The 10,048-nt window shown below is 45.1% G+C and overlaps 1 protein-coding gene across 3 annotated transcripts in view; it reads right to left on the bottom strand.

The window, feature by feature from the left end:
* LCLAT1 (lysocardiolipin acyltransferase 1) overlaps positions 1 to 9,235 on the bottom strand; it is a 233,573-nt gene extending 224,338 nt beyond the window's left edge. Inside the window, exons 1-2 of one of the 3 annotated variants that reach the window (XM_017850055.1) lie at positions 9,179 to 9,235; positions 1,125 to 1,443 (exon numbers count right to left, since the gene is read on the bottom strand). The gene's annotated coding sequence lies outside the window, so the exon portion shown is untranslated. Of the gene's footprint in view, positions 1 to 561; positions 1,068 to 1,124; positions 1,444 to 9,178 lie in introns of those variants that run through there. The other 2 variants (XM_017850056.1, XM_017850058.1) reach the window with 2 other exon arrangements.
* Between the last annotated feature and the right edge of the window lie 813 nt (positions 9,236 to 10,048).

The raw sequence follows: 10,048 nt of genomic DNA on the forward strand, positions 1-10,048 counted from the left end.
ACAAGGTACTACTCCACAAAATCAAGTCTACTACCAAAAACAAAAGTCACTTAATACTATGCTTATCTGTCATATCAAGCATATCTAAGTCCAATGTGCAACAGAAACCTAAACAAAAAAGTGGTAAGATTTATTTTTACTAATCTCAAAAAACATGTTTCATAAAAGGGCTTTCATCGTCAGTTTTTTGAAAACTAACCCAAGTAGTTATATTTCATGACATGATGTTTCTTTTAACAAATAAGTTAATGATACGATTAAATATTTCACCTTGGTAATGCCTTCAACACATTTGTTCAATACTTTTCTTGGGCTTAAAGTGACTCTCAATCCCTAATCTCATCTACTGCCAGATACACAAGAAACACAGTTAATTAATTTTAAAGGCAGATGCAATGTTTCCAGGGAAGTCATCTGAACCAAGGAAGTACAAGCAACCAAATCATCTCCACCACCATGTCTAAGTGCCTTATCTTTCAACTTCTTTTCTTCAAATGGGCAATTAGAAGCTAAAATGCACCTTAAAAATCAGGTTTGGTATCCGCCCTGGCTAGGGCCTACCTTTCTTTACGCGGCACTGCCACTCTGGCACCTACAGGCAGGCCTTTGGCGCCTGCAGGACTCACAGGGAAGGCAGCCCCAGCCCCTGCTCTCCACAGCTCTCGTCGAAGCCCTGCACGTGGTGGCCACCTAAGACGTTTTAGTGGATGGGATTCAACAGTGGCTGAGCTCAGGTTGCGTTCCGGGAGGGCGCAGCTCCCAGACCCGCTGTGGTTGCAGGAGGAAGGTTTTGACACTCCTAGCGTAAACAGCGACGGGACACTCTTCGCCCCGCTGCTACCTAGCCCTCGCTGCTCCCGCGGCTCCTCCGCACCCGACGCCTCCTCTAGCCTCCAGGATTCGTTTCCCGCGCCTCCTCCCACCTGAGCCAGCGACGCCACCGCCACCTGCACCGGGACCCCAACTCCCCCCAGGGGCCGCTACCCGAGGTCGCGGCCCGCGGGAGGCCCAAGTCTCAGAAGGAAAAGCCTGGGCTACAGCTCCCGCTCCTTCACCTCTGAGATCCCCCCGCCGCCGCCATTTTCCTCGCGCCGTAACCCCACCTGACAGTTCCAGCCTCCCACCTGTGACAAGCAGGGCACGCCGCGCAGCGCCGAGTGGGGTGCGTGGGCAAGCTGGGACTCCGTAGGGGTCACAACCTCCGTGCGGAACCCGCCGTTAATTCATCCAGAAGCGCGGAGGCGTCCGGCCGTCGCCCTAGTAATGCGTCCCGGAAGGCTACGTTCTGATTGGCTGCAAGAGCCGTGTCGCAACGGCGTCCCCAGCTGCGTGGGAAGCCCGGGTCCACGGCGCCCCGCGCCTGCTCCACAGCCCGGGATACCCCGGGTGCCTTTCTTTGATAGCTCCTTTAAAGAGGCCGCGCTTATTTCCTCGTCTGCCCTCCTGGAAAAGAGGGACCCACGAAACGGTGGGGTGTAAGGGTAACAAAACAATGAAATAGGAAATTAGCGGAGGTCATTTGTCCGAGGGAACCTAATATTTCATTCAACCCCTAGAGCTGCAAAATGGAAAACAGAAATCTGGGAGTTTAATTTACAAGCCTAAATTGGGTGCGCGAAGTCACAGGACAAATCAGTAGTAGAAACAGTTCTAGAACCTAGGTTCCCTGATCAGGAGCACAAAGTTTTTCCAGCACGCTCAGTGTTTCCCCAGTCCTAGAAAATGTTTCCTCCCAGTTCCCATAGCAATTTCATCACACTGCTCCAAAGGTCTCCGTCACCTTCCATGGTGTGTCTGTCGCCTAACCTATTAGATTGCAAGCCCCTGAATGGTGGGGACTGTGGTTAAACCCCTTTTCATTTCCCTTAAGCAATACCCTCCTCAACTTGGCCTTCAACAAATAGAATAAGAATCTTATAAATAATAAACATAGCTACACATCACACACAGCCACTCATCAGTAGTTCATGTGTGTCTATACGTTTCATCCGTTTATTCAACAAGGCACAGAGGAGTGAATATTTTTAAAATTACAAAGTTCCTGACCTCACAAAATTTATGGTATAATAATAATGACCATCTACGTTTTGGCTGCATAGCTTCAACATAGCTGAATTATATCCCCAAATTCCCTGTAAATCAAAGATTCCTGTGCTATTTTCCTAAATCAGCTTCATAATTTCTCTAAGTGTGTTCCGAAACATTTTAGTATTTAAGATGTGCTAAAATTGCATCAGAAAGTGAAGAATGACCACAGAGAGAAACACCAAAGCAAGAGTCAATTCTGCCTATTGCGCCTAGGACCTTAGGCCTCCTTTTTACCTTTAAAATAAGATTACCGGAATAAAAGATCTCTAAATTCGTTTCTGTTGTTGTTAAGAGTTGGCCTGGCTATGCTCCAGAACCTTCAAGGGCTATGCTGCGGTTCTTTGGGGGCTTGCCAGAGGCTCTTCATAGCCTTTGCAACTCCATTGCAGAGAGTTCTAGCATCATGAGGTGTGTCAGGTGACACAGCCCAAAGGGCAAGGTTGCACTAACCACAGAGGACAGTTCTGGGCCCTTTCTTTTTCCTTTTTCTTTCTTTCTTTCTTTTTTTTTTTTTTTTTTTTTTTTTTTTTTTTTTTTTTTTTTTTTTTTTTTTGAGACAGGGTCTCACTCTGTCACCTAGGCTGGAGTGCAGTGGCATGATTGTGGCCCACTGCAACCCCCGCTTCCTGGGCTCAAGCAATTCTCCCACCTCAGCCTCCAGACTAGCTGGAACTACAGGCACCTGCTACCATGCCCAGCTAATTTTTGTGGTTTTTGTTGAGACAGGATTTCACCATGTTGCCAGGTCTGCTCTCAAACTCCCGAGCTCAAGCTACCCACCCACCTTGGTCTCTCAAAGTGCTGGGATTAGAGCCTTGAGCCACCGCACCTGGCCCTGAGCCTTTTCTTGATCTGAGCTACTCATCACTAGCCACCTTCCACATCAACTGCTAAATGGATAGGAACAGAATTCCCAAGGGAAAATATGCTGATTTCTAAACTCGAAGAGATCTACTAAGTGTCATGTCATGCTTCATTCCTTTTGGTAGAGGTGCAAGGTGTAGTAACATGTTTTTCATCCTGGGGAAAATGTCCTGACATGCCCGAGATCATTGGACCACTTCAGCATCGAAAACGATGTGTAATTTACATAATACTATTATACCAGGATCATTCTTTGTTTTGATACATGTCTTATGCTCACACAAGATGTTGACATAAGGGCAAGCTGGGTAAAGAATATATGGAAAATCCCTGTACTCTTTTACATCTCTCCTAAGTCTAAAACTATTCCCCCAGTTTTTTAAATAATTATTTTAAAATATCACCAATGTAGCAAGCTCCTGAATTCTTGTGGGGTTTATCCACCTTTGAAATGTATCTATTTCTTCAAGGTGTCTGGAGAAGTAGTCCCTGACCATTTTGGCACCGGGGACTGCTTTCATGAAAGACAGTTTTTCCATGAACAGGGTGAAGGGTGAAGGGGGTGATTTTGGGATGATTCAACCACATTACATTTATTGTGCACTTTATTTGTATTAGTATTACATTGTAGTATATAACGCTTAAAAAGTGGTGTTAATCTGTGCTCTGCTGTCCCAAAGGGACAAGTTTCTGAATCTTTCCTGACCCCAACAACAGAGCATCACAGCTGATGAATTATTGAACCTCATGAGCCATTGACTTAATAGTCACATTTAATAGGGCACTCTCTGTAATGCTCAGGGACACGCTATGACACACAGGAAATCTCAAGTCCTAGTTCTTATTGTACTTTTGTTATTATGCCCATGTAATTGCTCCCTCTTCTTCAAAATGTGAGAGTAATAAGGGAAAATCTGTGCTCAATAACAGACCTCAGAAAAGAGTCAAGTACATCGCCGCCAATAAAATCGGAGCAAGTCTCTCCCAAGGTAGTGAATACAAGGAACATGCAGCCCAGTGCCATCAGAGGCCACAGATACTTAACTGGAGGCCCAGAGTGGCCCATTTATTATAGCCTACAGTCTCCCTGTTTGCAAAAACTTCTATGAATGAGACTTAGCATTACCTAATATCATCAATCATCCAGTGAGATTCTGAAATTCAAAAGGCATTTGAAATGAAATGTTTTGATTTCTTGAGTCATGGAGTAAGACATGTCTTTGGTAGCTGAGGAGTTTGGTGCTAGAATGTACAGCTTGGAAGTAGTGACAAATTTACATTAACACAAAACAGCTGTGGAGTCTAATTATTAATAGTTCTGATTATTCTCTTTTTGCTCCATCTCTCCCCTTCCCCATTCCCCACCCCCATCTTTTTGTTGTTGTTGTTGTTGTTGTTGTTGTTGTTGTTGTTGTTGAGATGGAGTTTCGCTGCTGTTGCCCAGGCTGGAGTGCAATGGCACCATCCTGGCTCACAATCTCCGCCTCCCGGGTTCAAGCAATTCTCCTGCCTCAGCCTCCCGAGCAACTGGGATTACAGGCATGTGCCACCACACCTGGCTAATTTTGTAGTTTTAGTAGAGATGGGGTATCTCCATGTTGATCAGGCTGGTCTCAAACTCCTGACCTCAGGTGATCCACCCCGCCCCCCCTGCTTCCCAAAGTGGTGGGATTACAGGCATGAGCCACCGCGCCCGGCCCCACCCCCATCTTTATGCTGACTTGTCCTGCTTTCCTCTCCTGACTCCCTGGTCTTTTGCCTCTGGCAGGGTTTAGCCAATGGGAGGCCCTGGCTGGACTCTGCAGGGTGGGCTGAGAAAGAGCTCAAGGCTGCATTCCCCTGGCTCCCTCCCTGTGGGGCTGCAGGGTGGCAGTGGCTTCACGCTTCACCTACCACAGCTCCTTGTCTAGAGCCCAGCTCTCACTGGGTTCTGGGACCCACTCCCCGCCTTGTCCCTTCAGGCAGGGCCCACAGTGTGTGATGGCCTAACTTACTGTATCTAGCCTCAGGATGCTTCATTCCCCTCTGTTAATTTCTCTTAACCCTGATTGTACCTTTGTGGTCTCAGAATTAACTCTAACTTAAAGATGACATCCGGGACTCAGGTTCTTTCATTTCTTTTTTTTCTTTCTGTTTTTTGTTGTTGTTTGTTTGTTTGTTTTTGACACCAGGCTAGAGTACAGTGGCATGATTTCATCATAGCTCACTGTAGCCTGGGCCCCAGGGATCCTCCTGGCTAAGCTTTTTTAATTTCTCAGAGACAGGGTATTGCTATGTTGCCCAGACTGGTCTTGAACTCACAGCCCCAGGCAGTCCTCTCACCTCAGCTTCCTGAGTATTTGGGATTAAAGGCGTGAATCACAGCACCCAACCAACTCAGGTTCTTTCTCTCCTTCTGCCCTGCCTTCCTTAGCATATTGGCCTTACATTTTTATGTTTATTGCCTCATGGCCGCAAGATGGTTGTCACAACTCCAGACGTCACAGTCATATCCAAAGGCAAGAAACAATGGGTCAGGCGTGGTGGCTCACACCTATAATCCCAACACTTTAGGAGGCTGAGAGGGGCATATCACCTGAGACCAGGAGTTCGATACCAGTCTGGCCAATATGGTGAAACCGTGTCTCTACTAAAAATACCAAACTTAGCTGGATGTGGTGGTGCGTGCCTGTAATCCCAGCTACTCAGGAGGCTGAGGCAGGAGACTCTCTTGAATCTGGGAGGCGGAGGTTGCAGTGATCTGAGATCGTACCACTGCACTGCAGCCTAGGCAACAGAGCAAGACTCCATCTCAAAAAAAAAATAAAAAGAAATATTTGTTACCTTTTCTCTATTGTTTCTCTAAATAGTAACAACCCTTAAGGCCCCCTTCCAATCTCTTCAACATCTATTTTCGACCCCCACTGAATCATCTCTGATGACCACATAATCACTGTGAGATGGCCATCCCGAAACCTATATTGACTGTATTTTCTTATTTTCTGTGTTCTCGATGCTTTGTCATTTAAGGCCTCACTAAAGAACTACCTGTCCCAGGGTTAGCTAAGTTCTTGAGATCGCAAATAACTCTCCCAGGACTGTGCCTTTCTTAAGCAAACCAACTAATCCAGACACACAAACCCCCACCTTCTCTAACTAGTTCTTACACTCCAGGCCAATATTCCTCTGCCCTAATCACCCCAGGACCAATGCAGCAGACAACTTGGGATAGCTTCTATACCCCAGAGCCTGCTGAGATCAAACTAGCCTATCCTAAGCCTGCATACCCTGCCTTGCCCATTCCTTACCATGGAAACCACAATAAAGGTCTTTCCCATGATTTCCTCCTGCTTTGTGTGTATTTTTTTTTTTAATTTTTATTTTTAGATATGAGATCTCGCTATGTTGCCAAGCCTTGTCTCAAACTCCTAGACTGAAGTGATCCTCCTCACCTTGGCCTCCAGAAGCAGTGGGATTACAGGCGTGAGCCACTGCAGTTGGCCTGCTTGTGCATTCTGACCAACCTTTGTGCTCCCCACTGTGGGCCCACGTGGAGTGACATGTGTTGTCATCTTGACTGTAACAAATTATCTTTTCAATGGAAGTTATATCCCCATCTTTTGGCTGCGCCATACCTGAATAACAAGAAAATTTTTTAAAAACAAACCCCTTCTTTTTCTTGGTGGTTTTCTAACCATTTGCCCTGTCTATCCAGGGACCAGCTCTGTGGAGATCTTGGTCCTAGCCTACAATTCGTTGTATAGTACGATCCTTCCCTAGAGTGGGCTCATATATCCCAAAGTCTTCCCACCAGAGCTTCTACAGCACAAACAAATCTTGCCCTGCTAATATTCACCACCTCTCGAAGTATAACTTAAGTTATGCCAAAGACCACATTCTTTCAGGGTTGAGGAGAAAGAAGTGGGACTGTAGGAAAATAACTCCATATGCTATAAACTAAGTGATTTAATTTTACTATGACCCCAGAAATAATATATTATCCTCATTCTACAGATGTAAAGCCAAGGCTCAGTGTATTATTTTCCTGTTGCTACTGTAACAAATTACCATAAATTTAGGGGCTCAAAACAACAGAAATTCATCATCTTCCAGGTCTAGAGGTCAGAAGTCCAAAATCAGTTTTACTGAGTAACGTCAAGGCGTTGGCAGCATTGGTCCCTTCTGGAGATTCAAAGGGAGAATCCATTTCCTTTCCTTTTTCAGCTTCTGGTATCTGTACTACTTGTTCTGTGGCCTTTGCCACCATCTGTAAGGCACATCACTCCAGTCTCCGTTTCCAACATCACTTCACCTTCTCCTCTTCCATAGTAAAATCTCTCTCTGCCTCTCTCTTAGAAGGACATTTGTGATTACATTTACAACCCACCAGATAATCCAGGATTATCTTCCCATCTCAAAATCCTTAATTTAATCGCAATTACACAGTTCTTTTTGCCATATATGGTAACGTTCTTAGGCTCCAGGAATTAGGACCTGGATATTTTCGAGAGCTATTCTTCTGTCTCCCACACTGGGATTCACAGAGCTAAAATCAAGGTGTCTGCAGGGCTCCATTGCTTCTGAAGATTCTAGGGGTGATTCCATTTCCTTGCCTTTCTCAGCTTCTGGAGGCCACCTGAGTTCCTTGCCTTGTGGTCCCTTCCTCTACCTTCAAAGTCAGCTGTGTCGCATCTTCAGATCTCACACTGAAAACTCTGCTTCCATCATCACTGAGCCTTCACTAATTCTGACTCTCCTGCCTCTCTCTTTCCTTTATAAGGTTGGGCCTAGAATAATCCAGGAAAATCTCATCCGCAAAGTCCCTTTTGCCATGCAAGGTAACATATTCACAGATTTAGAGGATTAGGACGTGGACATCTTTGGGGGGCCATTATTACTGCCTACCACATACCGACCAAAAGCAGTCCCTGTGGTTGCCGGGGAACAGGGTGGGAAGGAGGAGAATGGAGAGGCTACAAAGGAGCAGTAGAACACTTTTGGGGAGAAGGTTAGGATTATCTTGACTGGATGATGGTTTCATGGGTGTACACACACATATGTCAAAACTTAAATTGTACCTTGATATGGTTTGGCTGTGTCCCACCCAAATCTCATCTTGAATTGTATTAATAGTTCCCATTATCCCCATGTGTCATGGGAGGGACCCTGTGGGAGGTAATTTAATCATGGGGGCAGTTACCCTCATGCTATGCTTGTGGTAGTGAGTGAGCTCTCACAAGATCTGATGGTTTTATAAGGGGCTTCCCCCCCGCCGCCACCCACTTCGCTCTCATTCTTCTCCTTCCTGGCACCGTGTGAAGAACGATGCGTTTGCTTCCCCTTCCACCACGATTGTAAATTTCCTGAGGTCTCCCCAGCCATGGAGAACTGTGAGCCAATTAAACCTCTTTCCTTTATAAATTACCCAGTCTCAGCTGGACGCAGTGGCTCACACCTGTAATCCCAGTTCTTTGGGAGGCCGAGGTGGGTGGATCACAAGGTCAGGAGATTGAGACCATCCTGGCTAATACGGTGAAACCCTGTCTCTACTAAAAATACAAAAAATGAGCCGGGCAAGGTGGCGGGCGCCTGTAGTCCCAGCTACTCGGGAGGCTGAGGCAGGAGAATGGCGTGAACCCAGGAGGCAGAGCTTGCAGTGAACCGAGATCATGTCATTGCACTCCACTCCAGCCTGGGCAACAGAGCGAGACTCCTTCTCAAAAATAATAATAATAATAATAAGTTACCCAGTTTCAGGTATGCCTTTATTAGCAGCGTGAGAACAAACTAACACAGACCTTTAAATATGTGCAGTGTGCTGCATTCAATTATACCTCAATAAAGCTGTTAAGAGAAAACTAAATGAGAAAATAAACACAAAAAAAGCTGAGGCTCAGAAATCTTGACTAAGTCTGCAGAACTAGATGGTGGTGTAGCCAAAATGCACACTCAGGTGAGTCCATGTCATACCAAAGGTCATGCCTCTGATGGTGCCTCACTTCTTTATTCTCTATATAATTGAGATGGTAATACTTGCTCCTTAGGAATGGGGGTACATACTAGATGTCCAGTATATGGTCATTTCCTTCCCTTTACCCTTTTAGGCCTACCGACTAGCCAGTTTCTAAGTATCCTGGAACATATTCTGTTTTACAGAATCTGAAAATTATTACTTTCTTCATAAAAGAGAGAAAGGCATCCAAGAAAAATACCGTATGAAGCCAACAGAGTAGTAAATAGGCCTTACCTTCAGGTATTCTCAGCTATAAATGTCCCAGGCTATAAAATGCAAAGCAACACCCAGGATCAGATATACATGCTTTATTCGCAGAAATCTAGGCTGGTTCATTTTGTTGCCTCGTGATGAGAGACAGTTTCCAGGAACAAATAAGGGGAGGCAAGCATGTGGAAGCTGCCCCATAGTTAGAAACAATGATATGAAAAATGATTGCTGTATCCAAGGTCACAAAGCTCTTTTGACTGATATGCCATGCTTGGGTCATAGTGGTGAAATGAAACAGAACAGTACTCCTGGCTGGTTAAGAAACCCGTCTGTTTCCAGGATTTCTTCAAAAGAAGACAACGTCATTTATGTGTTTTTATCCTTTGTCATCAATGTGTTCATGTGTTTAGAAAACAGTATCTTCTATTCCTGGATAAATTGAAAATAGCTTGAAAAAAGAGTCCTCATTTCTAGTTTACCCTGGAATTCTTCCCAGGATAGTATATACCATGGCTTCCCTATCTTGGATGGGGCTGCCCTAGGCTCTGATTCAAGTTCACCTTGGATTCACTTCCTGTTTCTTGACCTCTGTGTTCGTCTCTTCCACCAAAGTCATGCATGTTTCATGATCACATCAGCTTATGTTGGTTACATCAATCGACTTACGGAAATAGGAATAAATAACTCAAGCAAAAAAAAAAAAACAAACAAACCAACAACAGGAGGTGAGAGAATAGTAGATGTCTCGATCCTCGGTTTGTCACTAGAAAACACCATCCAGTTCATCGACCTGTAGGCAAACTACCAGTAAGAAGTGAATTTAAGATTTATAGTCATGGTTTCATAAATGCTAAGCATAGCAAAGACAGCGAGATGCAATCCAGTTCCACTGCC

The sequence above is a fragment of the Rhinopithecus bieti genome, unplaced genomic scaffold (assembly GCF_001698545.2).
Source record: "Rhinopithecus bieti isolate Rb0 unplaced genomic scaffold, ASM169854v2 scaffold_33446, whole genome shotgun sequence".
NCBI lineage: Eukaryota > Metazoa > Chordata > Mammalia > Primates > Cercopithecidae > Rhinopithecus > Rhinopithecus bieti.